The 17621-nt window shown below is 40.7% G+C and overlaps 1 long non-coding RNA gene across 1 annotated transcript in view; it reads right to left on the bottom strand.

The window, feature by feature from the left end:
* Positions 1-235: 235 nt before the first annotated feature.
* Positions 236-17621, bottom strand: part of LOC136992251 (uncharacterized) — a 64770-nt gene continuing 47384 nt past the window's right edge. Inside the window, exon 3 of the long non-coding RNA XR_010884352.1 lies at positions 236-330. This is a non-coding gene — a long non-coding RNA (uncharacterized lncRNA). The remainder of the gene's footprint in view (positions 331-17621) is intronic.

The following is a 17621-nucleotide window of genomic DNA, read 5'->3' as shown; positions in this document are numbered from 1 at the left end:
CTTTTAAACTAGTCAGCACCTGCTGTCAAACTTGATATACTCTCAATCTGTTTTAAGTGAAGCCAGAGGATCAGGACTTAATTAGCAGTGAAATACTTCTTATACTGATCGGTTTGCTCCAGATTTCCTGAGGGACATAGATTTGTCTCTATCTGGAATCCCCACCCTACCCTCAGCTGCTTGTTAGGAGGTTTGTGTTGTGTCGTTTGGCAGACCCTTACCTGCCGCGTGTGCTGCAATGAAAGAGTGCTTTTGGCAGCAGAGACTGCATGGCTCTGGGAAAAGGGGAGGCAAGTTGTAGCAGCTTCTCTTCATACGAATTTTCCAGCTCTGCCAAACCAAGCAAGACAAAGTTACATGCTTTTCTTGCTGCTCCACAGTAGACACACTCATTAGTTATTTGTTGGTCCCATGAGGGCTTTTTTCTTTTCTTTTCCCGCAGGGATAACAGTCATTCAGGTGTAACACTTCAATTAAAAGGTTTTCCTTCTCTGGAAGCCATGGCAATGAGAATCACACCTCTGTTTAGGAGAAGAGCTTTGCTTCCAGCAGAAGCATAAAGCTGAAGGTGTAGCTTCAGGAGTGGGGTTGTCACAGGTGTCTGATGGCATCAGGTGCCCAATTCAGCCTTTCAAAACCTGAGCAAATGCTTTGGCATCTCAGGCAAAGGTACAAAGTATTGTCATAAGGGAATGACACTGGCAAGAATTCAGGCCATAAAAGTCTTAATACAGCCACTGAATGGTGTCTGTTATTGATGGAAAGAAAGAAAGAAACTTCATCATGGTCTAGAACAGCTAGACCCTGATGTCTTGGTTGCTTGCTGTGGCAATGACATCTTTTTGGTCATTTAGATAACACAAAGTGAGCTAACTTTGTCATTCCCTTAATTTTTTCAAGTCTCTGAACACATCTGTCTAAATATCCATGATCTAGAGGGGAAAAAGAATATATTTAAAATAGGCAAGGGTGCCAAATCTAACTCATCAGTCTCTGCTGGGATTCCTGAGAGTCTTGGGAGGTGGGACCTCAAGCAGTTTATTTTGGCATTATTCTCAGCTAGAGAATCTTTTGATGGCAGTGTTTCTGGAACGGTCTTCTGACGCTTTCAGAAGAAAGCAGGGTAAGCGTTAACGTAGGAGCAGAAGAAAGCCTTATAGTGCAAAAGCAGAGAAAAAGTGTTAAAATTCACCTGAGTGGTAGTATTTTTCACTCAAGAGTAAGAAGGCAAGAAAAGAAATAAAACAAAGTTTAAAGTTCTAATCAAATAAATGAAAAGTGAGAAAGTCATTCTATCATTGAGTTAATTCCTTCTGTCTATACAGGATTGCACGTTTTACAATTTAGGTTCTTTATCCGACCTTCCCTTCAGTTCCGAGGCAGAAAAAGCTCATTTACCTTTTGTCTTCTATGTTCATTTTATAATCCCAGTGGTTTTTAAGGTACTGCCTGATCTGACAAGGGGGCCTAAGCTCCTACAAAAGTTCAGTTTTGCTTTCTCAAGCATACAGTCAATTCAGAAATCAAGGTAACTATCATTTATTATCTTTTTCATGTTGCAGCTGTGACTAGGATGTCAGGAAAAGAACTGGGCAAAAGTTTTTTTGTCTAACTGCGGTTTCTTATCTTCCCACAACTATTTTGAACATCGGGCCAATGTTTTTAGCTTTGACTAGAAGAAAAAAAAAAGACAGAAAAGAAAGTCACTGCTAGATTTATAAGTCTTCTGGAGTAATGGGAGCTCTGCCACTCATGCACTGGGCCAGGCTGTGGCTGGGACCCTGAGCTGGGTCCTGTCTGTTCCTGTGCCTGAACAGCATGTGAGCCAGCATCTGCCATGGTATTAACCTATCTGCCAGCCGACCAGCCTGGGGTCTGGGGTCAGGCTGCCTCAGTCTCTCCTGCTGACTCTGTTCTATTTTGCATTGAATAAATCATTCATTAGAGCTCAGAGAGTACGCAAAATGACTTCATCACTGAATGGTTAGACAAGTCATGGGAGAAGCAGGAAAGGATTGCAGTCCCCACTCCAGGAGAAGTTTACACTCTTAAATTAAGTAGTCAGTGTAACACTGCCTGGAGTACAGATCTAAGTGAAAACACTAAGCCAAAAAACGATTGTCTCCCTGGCCTCCAAAATATTTAAAGTATTATCCCAATAAAAGTAGAACAACAAGAGGAATTAGGAACTTCTCTCTCCTCCACCTAAATAAGGCCCTTATACCTGAGAGATATAGATACAAATGTCCTCATGCAGAGGAAGGAATTTAACTCTGGCCTCCCACATACAAAATAAGTGCCTTAATCACTGGGTTCTTGGATGAAAGAGACCACAGCACTTCATCATTTCCTCTCCATGGAAGTGCCATAAAACAAAATGTTACATCTGACACTGAGTATTTTGTCCTGAATGAGAAAAATCCATTCATCTTAGTGAAAAAAATCAATTTTTTTCATTGCAGTTAAACTCAGCTGAATTTCTTCTCCAGATTTTACCATTTAGTTGCGAATTGCCAATGCCATTGTTAATCAATGAGATGGCTTAACTGAAACCTTTTGTAAATGAGATCAATCTGTTTGACAAGCCAACACTTCTCTGTGTTGGGATATCAAGCCCTCCTTCCTTAGGACTTATGTTTGGACAGGGGAATTGAAAAAAAGTAACTCTTAAATGAAACTTATCTTGTGAAGTCTCAGCTTGTAAGGAATTTTGTTTAATTAAACTGGCTATTTATATATGTATGTATATAAAAAATATATGTGTATATATATATATATGCACATAGTTTGCTTTGAAAGAGAGTTCACCTAGGAGATCACCTGCTTTCCCTGCTTCCCACTGGTGGAACCATGTTCTCAATACTGTGCAGTCCTGACATGGATCACTTGCAAGTGGTTCACCAGGGCACTGGGTTAAACCCCTGTCCCACCAGCCAGCTGGACTTGTACCACAGAGTACACTGGAGTCAGGATTCCATTCGTCACATTGGAAAAAATGAAAGTATTTAATTTTTTTGAGGCATATGGGCTACTCTCTTCATATTTTGTCTCCTATTTTTAACATCTTTATCATGCCCTCTCATCTGCTCCTGCTACTGAGAGACCCTAAGTGGGATCAGTCTCAGTGATTCTCTGCTACGGACATATCTGTCAAAACACAGAAATACTGAGCCCCTACTTCTAGATAGCCACTCAGGTGAATGGTATGTTCAAAAAAACCATGCTTTATTCACAACAGGGCCCAAGGCTCCTGTCATAGGTATTGACAATGTGCCTCTCATCTCATTAAAGGTTTTGTACTTGGATCCTAAAAGGTGCTGAGAATATTCTCAGTTATTAATCCAGGCAGGAATGGGGCTGTACAATCAGTACCAGGACAAACACACAGGAAAACTCTTTTTACACTCTCTTTTAAAGTCCTCCAGCTCTTCTAGAAGGAGACAGTATCTGGAGAGTCTTGAAATACCTGTGTCCCTTCCCTGACACAAAGGAGGGTTATTGAAAGAAGTCTGGTATTTTTCTCACTGTCTTTGGATAGCTAAATCTAAAAGGGGTTACTTAGCATTTGAATAAAATAATTGGCCATAGTTTACAAGCACTAAAAAGAATGAACTTGCTGAAAATGAAACTTCTGTTCTAGGAAACTCTTCTGTTTTTTAAATGATGAAAAGGAGAGAAAAATGAAAAAGTTTCATGTCCTTTTGGGAAAGTCAGAGGTCCAGGCAGCTCTGGGCTCCCTGGCATCACCAGAAGAGGCTGGTGGGAACTGGGAAGCCAGACTGGCAGGAGAGCACACATGCCTTCCTTCCAGTGTGTCAATCAACTCAATGGGTCCCTGCAAGATGGTTTGATTCCACCCAGCCAGCCCTCTCCCCCAGCAAAGAGTTAAGTTTGAACATTTGGGCTGACTTCTTGAAGTACCCTTGCTTCCCAAACACCCCATTCTGCATTCCTTCCCTACCCCAAACTCTCATGTGCCACACAGGACTTAAAATAGGCTGGGCTGGTAGATGCAATTCTTCTTATTAGTAGTACCTTTTAATACTACAGAACAGTACAGATGCTGTTGAAGGGAATGTAAAGTAGTTTATCCACAGCATATTTATGTGTGGTGGACAAAGTCAGAAATGTTATTGCATACTAGTCAATGAAATACATCTTTCCTGAGAAGGAAAACTGTATTTATTTATTTAGAGACCTCAGTCCATATCTGGTTCACACTGTGCTTAGCACAAAGGGTACATATGTGTGTGTAAATGCCTGCATGCAGATAGAGATGCGTGTGTGTGTAAACAGCTGCAGGCTCTGCCCTGAAGAGCCTACATTCTTTCAATGCTTTTAACATCTTTCATCACACCTATCACATGGTTGAATAACTTTTTCTCTTGGCATGCTGCTTACCTCTGCAAACGCACAAGAGCAACCCTGCTTCCTTACACGTGCTTGCTGAAATGGCTTGTCCCTTTAGAGCTGCTGTGGCAGGCACAAATGAAGCTTGTGTGCTATGGACTAAGCCTTGGCAAATGAGGAGACACTGATGAGCTTGTGGTGTTACCAGAGAGGCCTTTGAAATCTGCCGTCAGGTCTGCTGAGCCACTTTGCTCCAACCATCGCTCATCGTGGCCTGTGTTTATTTGCCATTTAGACCTATTCAGCAGCAGAGCTAAAACACAGAAGCAGTAAATCCCACCACAATCTCGTCTATTATATGACACACTTTATTATAACAGAATAAGGGGTTCAGCTCTGCTGGACCAAATCAAGCTGGCCTGTGTGAAGTATCACATTTTAGATTCAAATCCATGCTAAACCCTCTGCTTATGCTTGTGGTTAACATTATTTTTTACATCTGTCTTCAGAAATGACAGACAGAAGTAGCTCACACATAGCAGCTTTCAAAGGCCGACTCCATAGATTAAAGGGTGATACACTGAGCACTGAAATCCCATCACCCCAGTGTCTACTGATTAGGTTGGGAGAAAAGCTGAGTGACAAACATGTTTCCAGTCTGCCCAACCCATGCAGCGAAATGGAGCAATCTGGCCTGAAAAGGGATTTAGACTTTTGTTGTGCGCAAGGGGGGAAAAAGCTGATTTAAATCCATCAACAATGCTCTCCCTCTTGGTGATCTCAGAGATAAGGAACAGAGTCCGGACACAGTTCATAACCTACCTCTCACCAGGCCCCACACTTCCACTCAAAGACAAAAGCTGGCACATGAGGCAAATGATGCTGTCTTGCTATCGAGCAGCCTGTTCACATAAAAACATGTTGTACAATATATGGAGCCCGCCTGGGGCATTTGATCTAGCAATTTTTAAAGTGACAGGGAATCTCCAACTCATACTTATAGGGAGAGCAATATATGGCCTTTTAGTTCATCAAGACTATTGCTATTAATTATGTGGCACTGTATTTGTATGGCACTGTATGTGTACAAAGTACAAACAGACAAAAAGGTCTTGCTCCAACTTATTTACAGTCTAAACTAGACAGACATTTACACACCAGAGAATAACAACAGCCTACAGCAGGTAGAAGTGGGGCAAGCAAAGAAAAGACGCAGCAAAAAACAAAGGAAAAGGAAATACGGTTTCTAACAGAGAGCTATTAGATCCCGTTACAAGGGAAGCAAATCACATGGTTTCCCTTATTCTGGTTATTTAATATATGCCATTCTGTGCCTTTCACTGTGACTGCCGTAAGGAGTGAGCCATTACATTCTCTCTTTATCTCTTGTCATAAGGACTGAGAATGAGGTGATAGCCCATTTTTCTGAAACCTCTCTCAGCCCCTTGGAAAAAAACAAACTTGGCTTGTTTCATCCCAAAGAGATGAAAAGGTTAAAAAAATAGAACACTGGTTGCCTGTAAGCAAATCTGCTCTTCGCTTATCTTTAATTGCGTGCATTCTTTTAAAATAAAAACATAATAAAACACCCATGTGCACATGCATATGTAGAAAGTTAATCTGTGCAAAATGCAGAGGCTTGTTTTCTTGTGGCAGAAATGTAGATGATGCCCTATGACAGTTGTGAAGAACACCAACAAAATGGTTGCTGGAAAATAGCAGCAACAGCAGCAGCAGCAGCAGCAGCAATCACCTCTGTGACTCTACGGATGCCCCTCCTGATAGGCATTAGCGCAAGGCTTTCTTGTTCACAATTATTAAAACAGACTTCAGCAAGCCCTTATTGCTACCATATTTGGAGAGCAGCATTCAGATGCAGATTGCCTTAAATCCCATCAACTCATTCAAGCGTTCTTACGCAAGTGTGTCTGCTTCTGCTGCTGTGTATATGCGTGTGTGTGTTTAGATGCATTTTTATATACATACAATTCTCACTGCGCACACACCCTCTTCCCACTCTCTCCTTCAGAAAGACTAAAACTGTTGAAGATGAAAATGTGTATTTGCCAGGCTACTTTGTCAGATGTTCATGTGTGCGTCTTATAAATATTTCATACCAAATATTTAACATTATTCCTTCCCCAATCGGATCAGCTTTGAAATGCTCCTCAAAGTGAATTCTCCCCTAACAATGGCTTGACGCAAAAGCCTTTTTTCTCTCTTAAGAAGAGGAGGCTGCACATGGTCTGCTGCCATAGCAGCATGAATAGTTCTTATTTAATGGAAAATAAAAGATACTTTACATTAATTCAGTGGGGGATGGAAAGCTGGGCACATGCGTACCTTGTGCTTCAAACATGGAGGAGTATCATACCTTGACCTCCCCTCCTCAGGTCCCATGATTATTACCCAGCTTGCATTAGAACTGTAATGGGAAGTGACAAGTTTATGTAAATGATCCACGCAAGGATTTTGCTCTTGTAAAGCAGAGCAGTTACTCTGGGCTTTCTAATTATTTCATGCCTTGTGGTTCTGTGATGGGGCAGAGATGACTATTACTTGAAAAGTATATTGTGATTGACAAGCCACTGTCCCCCTGGAACTCATTAAGGCCTGTGCTTTGCAAGAGGGGGTAGAAAACCCTACAAGGCACACCACACGCGTACACACACACACACACATACACATAAGTACGCGCGCGCGCACACACACACACTCACACCAGTGCCAGTGGTTCCTTGAGATCATTTGCTGGGATTTTTGCGCTGGAAGAAAAAAGGGTAACCTGCATGTATCTCAAACAAGTACAGCCTCCTGGCTACAAATTGACCAATTATCCTCCACTTCGCTATTTTTGTTTTAAAAACTGTATGATTAACAGCAACATACCTGTCAAACATGCAGCAGTCTTTGGATTTCAGTGAAACCAGATGGAAAAAGTCAGTTGTTTCATAGTACAATATTCAACAGAATGAGGAGCAAAGAGGGGTTGGGATAGGAGGAAGAGGACTACTATAAAAGCTGTCACTGATGAATTTTTGCTGCTGTGTGATTTATGCAAGTGCCTTCCAGTATGTATGGAGAGCCATTCTGCTGCCACTGCATGACCTGTTTGCTTTTCTTCCTTAATTGATTTTTCTGTCCTTCAAACTTGCAAACAGAATGACAATTTGTTTGGTGAAAGTAGAGCCCCTGTCTTTTGAAATGTACACCACACTCCAACCATGGAGAGAGGAAAAATCCTATTCAGGCAGCTGCATTAATGCTTCCCATTGTAGAAGTGGTTTTGAATTCTGCTGCTGTTTTTGGATGTAACACAGTTTAGCATAAAATCAATTCATTGTTAACTCCATAGTGGTTGTATCTTATGGGCTCTGAACTCACGCAGTGTTTCTTACTTTTACTTGCCTTTGATTTGTGATTGAAGTGAACCTGCTGGAGACACTTAAGAAAGGCACATGGCCTACCTGAATTCTTCCATTAGTGAACACGGGCACTTTGGTCACTCCGAGCTGTCCCTATCTTTACAAACAATTAAAAAAACAGCCCTTTTGGCTTTTCAGTTTCCATTTGGCCAGGAGTGAGATACTTAATCCATGACCTTTCCAACAACCCACTTGACTATGTCTGCAAGATTGCAGCAGGGGAGGTTTATGATTTTACTATTATGTTCCATAATAGTATCATATTGAAATAACAGCAACCCATCATCTCTGTCTAATAATTTTATTGTATCTAATTTATCAGTAAATTTTCCGCCAAAACATCTGGGTCACAGATATTCAACAAACAAGCTCATTACTCAAGATCCAACTCATCAAGCTTGGGCTAAAAGCTGCACATTATTGATAACTGATCAGCATAAAGGAGGAAATATAGTAAGAGAGAAGAAGAAGAAAAACAGTGAAAAAAATGGAGGAAGAGATAGAAGCTTCTCTGAAGTCAGTTACATTTGGGAGCCCTGAAAAATGAACACACCAGGAACTAAGGTGGGTTTTCAGGCACACTGATCATTGGCTTCATTCGTCTCCTTTGAGGTGGCTCTTATCATATGAGTCTGATAAGCACAGCCATAGGTTAGCGGAAGGATTGTCAAGCTCTGCCTTTTTGAGGCACATGCAGTTTGCAAGCAGTTCAAAAGCACTCAGGCTGCGGTTGAATCATATGGCCGGGAACAAAGCTCAGCGACCATGTAACCCTTCGCCAGTCCAAAGTTGTGGCTGTAGAAGGAAGTGAGTTAGCAGGGACTGCAGAGGCCAGTATTGCTAAGTTTCTCTGGTATGCGGTTTTATGCCCTCCATCCCTGCTTTTGCAAGGAGAGGCCACAATCATCTCCTGCTGGTGAACTGCCCCTACAGCTTCCCCTTCCTTGCTCTCTGAGATACAAGTCTGACGGCTCTCAGCCAACTGAGGAATTTGGCTTGTGGCTCACTGGGAGAGGAAACCCCAAGGCTTGCTTACCTTTGGTTTAATCTGTTCACCTGGTGCATACTCTGTTGAGTCAGACTTCTTGGGAGTGAGAGGAAGAAGCTCATATGACTTCTCATCTGATTTTGTAGGGTCAGCAGCTAGAAAATATATGTTTTTACATATAAACTGAGCAAGTGTGTTTTAGAAAACTGAAGGACCCACTTTCTGCAAAGCAGAACTGCCCACTAATCATTTAGCACCAGCACAGTGCTTTTCTACTAAGCAAATTTTATGCCACAGACCTTATCTCTGCTCAACCCATTCAAGTTAACACTCCAGCAATAGCTCACACTCTTCTGGAGTGCCCTTGAGAGGCAGCAGTGGAGAGCTACTTTTTTCATTGGAACATTTTTCTAGCAACTGAGAATCTATTGCTCTTGCACCTTCAACAGTGGAAAATAAATGGGCTACAGGTAAGCCTTCTGCTACAATTCCCATTTCCAACTGGATCAACAGAGTGGTCTTTTAAATACCTATTCAAAGACTCAAACCGAAAAAAGTGGAGCCCTGAAAAGGCAGAGTGCTCCTTGGAACTGAATCTTTTTGGAGTTCAGACCCTCCTCACTCCACAGATCCAGCAGAAACATTTTTCAGTCCTACTATAAACCTTTTAGCACTGCTACAGCCAATAGTCTGTGACTATGCAGCGGCAGAGACAGTTATTAGTAGTTATGGGGGGAAATATTTTATAGGCAAGTGTTGTAGTCACTTCTAAGAGATTGTCAAAAAGAAAAATAACTTAACCACAATTTAAGGAAAGAAAGCTCAACCAAGTTCACCAAGTGACTTAGAAGAACAGGTCATTTGACTCTGCATGGACACTCAGCAGCGAAAGGGATTGGCCAAAGTCTATTGTACATTCAGTTACGATCATAGTCACAGTGCCTTTATTTCAGCAGCCCAATCACTCTAATGAGGCTTCACTATCATTTTGAAGAGTACCAGTTGTGATCATATATATAAAGACTCAGATCCTAGGAACTCTTGATCATGAACAGCTAGACCTAGCACCAGCTTCTGCCACTAACTCTGCAGAAAAAAAGAGCAGAAAAGAAACTAACAGCTTATTCAGAAAACTTCTTGCAGAGTTTGGTTATAAAGAGAGAATCAAAGACACTGAACCATTTGCTTCAGTGCTGGTGGTAATCGGATCTATTATGTTACACAGTAGAACTGTTGTCAGTGAAAGTCAAGGGATAAATGCCTACACTCTATACTTTATTGGCTGCATACCATTACCTATGGAAAAAGTTAAGATGGTTCAGTTCATATAAGTACCTTAGTTCAAATATTTATGTAAACTGTGCTTTTAAAATCATCTCGGTTAAAATTCAAGCTAACATACTTCTGGCATGTTTATCTAGTCTCAGTGGAAGTGTCTGACCTTTATGTTGCTTTATGTGGGTAATGCAAACTGCTGTTAATGACATATTTTAAGTTCAGTTCTGCTTATTTTGGAATGGAGTAAGTCAGATGGTGGAAGTCACATACTATTTCTCCTGTCTCAGATTGGTCAAGCCCAAAACCTTGCTTTTACTGGAAAAAAATGCACCATTTTACTCAGTAAGTATATATATATATTTATGTGTATACACATATATATATGCCTCTGTGTGTGTGTATATATATGGTCTTTAGCTCTGGCTATTTCAAGTTATGTAAATTTAATGATCTCCCACAGATTGTGGAGCTTGGAGGTTTGTCTTTCTTTTTTAATATTTAATCAAACTGAAAGACTTCTAATACAGAGAAAACCTCATTCTCTCAGGTCTATAAAACCAGGTTGAAAGGCCCCCAGACCACCTCCACTTGCAGTCTTCCTGGTGTACCCGTTCCAGTTTCTGAATTACAGAAACAAGAAACATAGCACATGAAAATTAAGGCTGTGAGCAGAGCAAATTTTGATTTCAGTCCTGGAGAGCTACTCTCCTCCGAGCACCGCAGAGAACATGGCAGGATTACAAGTCTGAGGCAGTCATCAAAGTCTCTACCTCAGAGAGAAAAGCTAAACTACTTCAAAGAGTACACACCATCCACATAGCACTACCAGGAGACACAGCCAGGGATTTTTAAACTTGAACTATCCATTTAGTTTAAATACATTATAACAGCAGATGTCATAGCTAAATACATCAAAAATCTAAATCCTACCTGGATGTAATACGACAGATTCTGTCAAACTTATATACTGAAAGAATAGATGTTCAGTGTGAAACACAACCATATCCTGACGGTCTTAGTAAAAAATATCTTCAAAATACCAATCTTAAGCATTTGGGAGCACAACAGAGGTCAGCCCATTTCATCACAGAACTAAAACCGTACAAAGTTTCAAACCTAGCTGCAATTAAATCATTTGGGTCTAAAATCTATGGCTGGCCCTTCTGTCTGAATCTCTATTCCTTACCTCGCCCGCATCCTGCTGTGAAATGTGCAATAATTGCACAGCAGATGACTTTTGTTTTTTAAGAACATGACATGGCCATTATTAATGTGGCCTGGTATTAGTCAGTTTTTCTTTTCATCTTTATCAGACATCTATATCTCTTTCAGAGGTCTTGTTTACATAAAACAGTGCACTTGGATGCATGGTGCTTAATGAGTTTCTGCATAACCAGAATAGAGCAAGTAAAGTACACTACTCTTTCTAATTATGAATCATTTGACTGTGTTAAGAGAAAGAAAACTTCAGCAAATGGTGCCAGAAAGCTTTTTTCCAATTTTTTTTTATTGCTATAAAGAGCAGCCATAAATTATGAGTTAGGACAATGCTGCTTTGGCTCCAAGCAGAAGCAGTAGGAAGGGAAACCCCCCCAACTGTGCTCATATTTTATGCTCCAGGATCAATGAGTGGTTTCTTCCTACATCTAGAATGCTCTGCCAAGGATGGTAAAATAAAGTAGGCCAAACTCTAGTCTCAGGGGGGTCTGTCTAAACTGGGGGTCCTGAGAGCATTTCCCAGCTCCAGCTTTGCATTTTCCCTTGAGTGTTGATGAGCCTTGGGCACACACAGATACCTCCTGCTTTCTTTCAAAAGAAGCTCAGGTGAGGAGGCAGGGAGGGAGTTGTGGCGAGCCTGTACTCCAACCTGCAGCCCACTGCAGGGCTTACCTGCCTTGAAGACAGTGGCACCCTGGCAGCCTGCCCATCCCATTACATTTTCATGGCCCTGAGCATTTTATTGCAAACTCTAAAATCAGAGGGTTTGTTTTAAGAGTGAAACAAACTAATTTCGTCATCCACACACTGACCAGTGTGAGGAGAGGTGGCCGGCATGGCAAACTGGCTCTACACCCCTAGCTTGATCTGCATAGTTTCTATGAAAAACTACAGCTGAGGACAGAATTTAGCCCTTTTCTCTGAAATTTGCCAATTTAGTTATAAATGATTAAGAGTTCCGCCCATAAGTAAGGCAAACAATTGCAATTTTTATTACTGCCAATTGCCTGGGGTGAGCACTGCATAGTACAACCACAGGCTGTCTTGTGCAAGCTCCCATGAAGCCCCAGCACAAAAGCACACCAGAGGTTAGCGGGGAGAACTGAGGTCCCATAGCACATGCTGTTCAAGACTATTCTGAGCCATTTCACTGGGAAACAAGCGTTACATTTCCAGCAAGAGCTACAAGAGCTGCAGCAGCAGCAGGAAAAGAGGGGACGCAAAGTTGCTCAGAGGCTGCCTTTGTCTCCCTCCACCCTCCCCTCCCTTCGCCTGTCCTGGGCTGCGTCCTCCAGAAGCTCTGCCCAGTACATGCCAGATTAGCCAACACTGGCACCCTCAGCCAGGAAGTGCAAGAGAGAATTGGACGTAACAGTGAATAAGAACAGAGATGTCTTCCAGTAAATAATGGAAAGCCAACTTTGCCTAACCAGGAAATTACTAAAGAGAGTGTTACACTGATACTTATTCTGAGGTAAGAGAAAACTTCCACTGCAAGTCTGCAATAAACTCTGCTTTTGCCATTAAAGAAAAGTAGTAACATCCTTACATTTTGAATCTTAAAATAACTATTGGATAAGATATTCCTTCCTCCAACAGAATGTCATGTTAAAATCAAAGCTTTGGTTAGCTGGAAAAATTAGGCAGTAAACCATCCTGACTTCCCATTTAACTTGTGGACCATTATACATTTGTTACAAGGTCAGACTGCTGGGAATATCATAAGTCATGCTGAGTGTAAGCACTCTGGAGTAAGAAATATATAAGATGTCGGAACAAGTATGGGTCATAAAAGAGAAAGAGTTAACACAGTCATCTGTTAGAGAGAAAAATGGTCAGTGGTTTGGAAAAATTCTATGGCTTTATATATCGATGTTATTTGGCTAGGTCACTGCTGAGCCAGGGCTGGGGAGACTTCTCATAATGTTCTCTTAATCTCTTAATTATTTTGGTTTATTTCTATATGCATTATCTTTTTCAGATTAAAAAGATTTTTTTTTTATTAAACAATATTCAGTTATTTCCCTGGCTGAAGACTGATACTTTGCAAGTATGCAGGATTACAAGACATGATAGATGTCTGATAAAATAGAAACATGTACACAAAAAGAGCTCCAGATAGATAGTCACAAACCAACATTGTAACAGAACTCCATGTCTGTGTGCCTAAAAGACTGATCTTGCCTTGTAACTAAGAGTGTCAGCAAAGTGTGGATAATTCTTGGTATTCTTATTGAGTTAGGAATGGAAAACTGGCAGTGTGCTCAAGATATAGCACTTGGAGGGCTTGGAGTTTTCCAGGACACCAATCCAAAGGCATGCGAGAACAAAAGTATGTAATTCTACAGAAAGTCTGAGTTGGTGTACGGAATATGGTAAAAAGATAGCACCAAGCAAAGGGTTTAGGAAAAAAATTAAGCCTTCCAGAAGTGAGAAGATTTTCAGAAACTTTAAGTAGAAAAGGACACAAAATAAATAATAGTAAACAATAAAAAGGGTCATTTTTTTAACGTACAGAAAGACTTATTTTGAGTATTAGCTGATGATTATGGAGTGAGAATAGCCAAGGTCCTTCTTTTATTTAGCTTATGGTTGAGTTCAAAAGCAACTGGAAGAGAAAACATGAACGCGTTGGGTGTATCATTTATTCATTTTTCATTCAAATGCTCCTGAGCAGTGTGCTAGGCCTTTTCAGTGTCGCAAAAAAAATCCCAGGCTTTCTAGTTAAATAAGATTTTTATTTCTGCAACAGGCAGTCTTATTATCAGGGAGCTGCTCCCACAGGCTTCATGCAACCCCTTTCTTAAGACTAGCTATTTCCTATAGCCCCATAATCTATGACCTGCTACCCATAATAACAGGCTAATCACTTCTCTACTTTCAAAAACAAAAAAAAATGTTGACATACTGCATAATGGTACTTCCCAAACAGTCCATAAACCTGTCCAGTGGATTCCTCCTCCATTTCCTTGCTTGTTATCTCCCTCAGCATCTTGTCTTGTAGAGTTCAATTTAGATTGCCATGTCTTTGGACCAGAGGCCACGTAAATCACCTATGGCTCCACGCAAATATTAAGTAACAGCAGTATCTGACTGTGGAGCCACAAAATGCTTTCCAGACTTGAAGTCCTAGAAGAAGTCTCAAACTTCTAGGCATTGCTAGATGGATGGCTGAAACCCAGGACTCCACAGTCAATCAAAGAAGTGAGAATAAAACTCTGAGCCTTTCTGAGCATTTTTGCTACTTTGCACAACTAAGTCTTCCAGCTTTAAATATACATTCCTGATCACATGGGTATATATCAGTAATTCAGTTCCCAGATTCTTTTTGAAACTAAAACTTTAAATCTTGGCTCTGTTGAAGTCAAAGATAATTTTTTGCTATCAGATTGAATAGGTTTTGAGTCTCAGTGATGTAGGACTCTCACAGAGGGTTAACAAAACAGACTCTGCCATCCAAACTGGTAATGTTCATGGACTGAACTTGGCACCCTTTTCCCAGTTTCCTTCCTTTACATCATTAGGTTCTATAGGATGTCCACATTTATCTGCTGAAATTATACATTACATTATGAGAAGTGCTAGAAGTCCAAATTTTACCAGTGTCTTCAAAAGGCTGTGGCATTGGAAAGCAGCCTGAAGCAAGAAATGTGTAATTCAAACATACAATAAAACTGTTGAGATCTTAAGAAGGAGGAGAAAATTACATAAACCCCACTTTACTGTGTGATATCCCAGGGCACAATCACATGAAATAAGATACAGGTAAACAGGAAGAGAAAAAGGAGGTCGTTCCATCTTGGGTGAAGTGCTTGACTGAAAAAAAAATCATTCTGGGGCATTCGGACATCTCTTTTAACCATAAGGCAAAAAAAGTTTGCTCTAGGAGGGTATGTCAGCCATAAAAGAAACTACAGAAGCTGGTTTTCAGACAGACTCATGCTGGATTGTGTGGACTAAATCTTCCCTTTGATCAGCATTATCCACAAAATTGAAACAAAGAAGGTATTCAGGGATGTGTCTCATTGGTCTAGGCCAGTATACAATGGTTACCTGCAGTTATGGCATGAACCAAAGCCCACTGATCCCGTTGTATCAGCTTCAGTGAGTTTCCCATCAGGGTTTTGCTGTCTATGAATGAAATGTAAGGATAAAGTTAGGAGTCTTGCTCCTAGTCTTTTTTGCTCTTCAGCCGTAGTAAAAGAGTCAGCAACACACACCCAAAGATGAGTCACAGTACATGTACTAGCAGCTAGCAACCATTGTTTCTAAACTGTCCTAGGAACTTGAATTGCAAAGTCCAGATTTGGCTCTGAATTTTTTCCGCCAAAATCAGAGCTGTTCAGATGTGGAGTTTAGTTTTGTTTGAAGCCTACGTAAGAGAGGTCGGTTCTGGTATACCACAAAGGCCTTGTGTCTCCCCAGGGGAGAATCCCACCCTTCAAATTGTAATATGCAGGAAGTGAAGGGAAGAGAATGGAGACATGCAAGGCCAGATCCCTCTCATTTTGCCTTGGGGCGTTGTACATGTGCAAACTGTTCTATCCTCACTGTACACTGCACCATTTCAGCAAGAAGCCCAGTTTCCCATGATTTTTTACAGGCATGTTGGATACAAGCACTGAAGGCTGATTCAACAAAATGAGAATATAGATTGGTTAATTTATGTCCCTCTGTTAGGACACAAGTGACTTTATTAATAACATGTCTTCTAAGCTCAGCACTTTGTCTAGCACAGTTCTGCTTTACACAGCCTAATTCTACACAAAACACTTTTCATTAAAATACAGTTAGGTTTATCAGCATGTACTGTATAGATATGAATCAAATAGTTGGTCATTGTATAATAGGAAGCCCAACTCCTACAAAGAAACCAGCTCCTAAATTCCTTGCTGTGAGATGGAAGTTACTTATTCACCCTAAACACATTCTAGTATTCCAATATAAAAAGTATTCTTATTACTAAATGAAATCTGCAATAGTATCTCAGTAACATGTTATATGCTTGGGCTCTCCCAGTATGAGATAACTGACAATATAGATGCATATGTTATTTTTCTTCTTGGTATTTTGAAGTTCCCATAGATACCTGGTTTGTATAACAATGTCCCTTAAAGACAAACAGTGGCCACAGAATATATCTGTGGGACCAGCCATCTAGAAGGGTGGGTGTGTGGACAGAGGTGAGCTCTGATATTTAGCTCCACAACTCCAGTAAGTAACTGTGATTTTGATCTGCTCTGAAGAGTTGATATGGTGCCTGGCTGTCTCTTTGTTGTAAGAGACTGGGAATTTCCTGCAAAGCATGTAATATGCTTGAGGCATCTAGTTTTTAACATTTATTTGCCAAAAAAGGGTGTATTATTTGGCATTTTTCCATGATGACTTAATTCAAAGGCTATGAACAAAATGGAAATGGAAACGGAAAACACCTTTCAGTTACAAAATGCCACTCACATGCACTCTGAATCTTGATAGCTTAAGCCACAATAAGCACAGTAAGAACCAAGATAAAACCCCAAAGAAATTCACAGCAGTTAACTAAGCATCATTAAGCTAAACACAGCAGAGCCTGTTAGTTCAGTGGCCGGTGTGAGGAATACTGGAGCTAGTCCCCGCACTGAGATCCTGGAAGAATAAATATCACTTGTCATCTCAGCTTCTCCATCACAGGGAGATGAAACTTACCCACCCTGTGGTCAGAGGTAAGGCAAGATTTAATACATAATACCATACACTTATTTTACCTCGGGCCTTGTATTTAACGTTTCTCATTGCCCTGGAGTTATGGGATTCTGTAAAAGTCCGCCTTTGCTTAAAAAAGGTTTCAGTCTTTCTTCATTACAGTGTGATACCACAAGGTTTTCAGGAAGGCAACAGAGAGGTGGCTGCATTATTTATGAGCTAATCTGATTTAAAAGCCTGCCTTGCTTTGAACACAAAGATTGCAATACCACATATAGGCAAAGAAGTTTTGAGCTCCCTAAATGAAACACTATAGAACCAGGTCAAGATTCCTTTTAGTTATTTTTTATTTTGTCTGTTTGTGATTTCTTTGTGCCGAACTTGAGATATTTCAAAGTTCTATGAAGGGCAGCAGCTGAGTGTTTGCCCTTTTTTTTTTGCTTTAATCATACTCCTTTAAATGGACTCCATGTAAATGGAGGCATCCTCATTACTAGTGATCTAAAAAAAAACTTGGTCCCAATCCCAATTCGTCTTTTAACAGGCCTAAACATAGTTAATCCAACCCTTATGCTACTGGGATAACCTCAACAATGCCTCCAGTTCTGTACAGAGTCGCCTGTCCTCAGTTAGGCCAAATACAAGAGACTATGTCCTCGAAGCCTTTCTGTTAAAGA

Source organism: Apteryx mantelli, chromosome 5 (genome assembly GCF_036417845.1).
Source record: "Apteryx mantelli isolate bAptMan1 chromosome 5, bAptMan1.hap1, whole genome shotgun sequence".
NCBI classification, from domain to species: Eukaryota; Metazoa; Chordata; class Aves; order Apterygiformes; family Apterygidae; genus Apteryx; species Apteryx mantelli.
The sequence above is the reverse complement of the archived record's forward strand: the minus strand, read 5'-3'. Positions and strand labels throughout refer to the sequence as shown.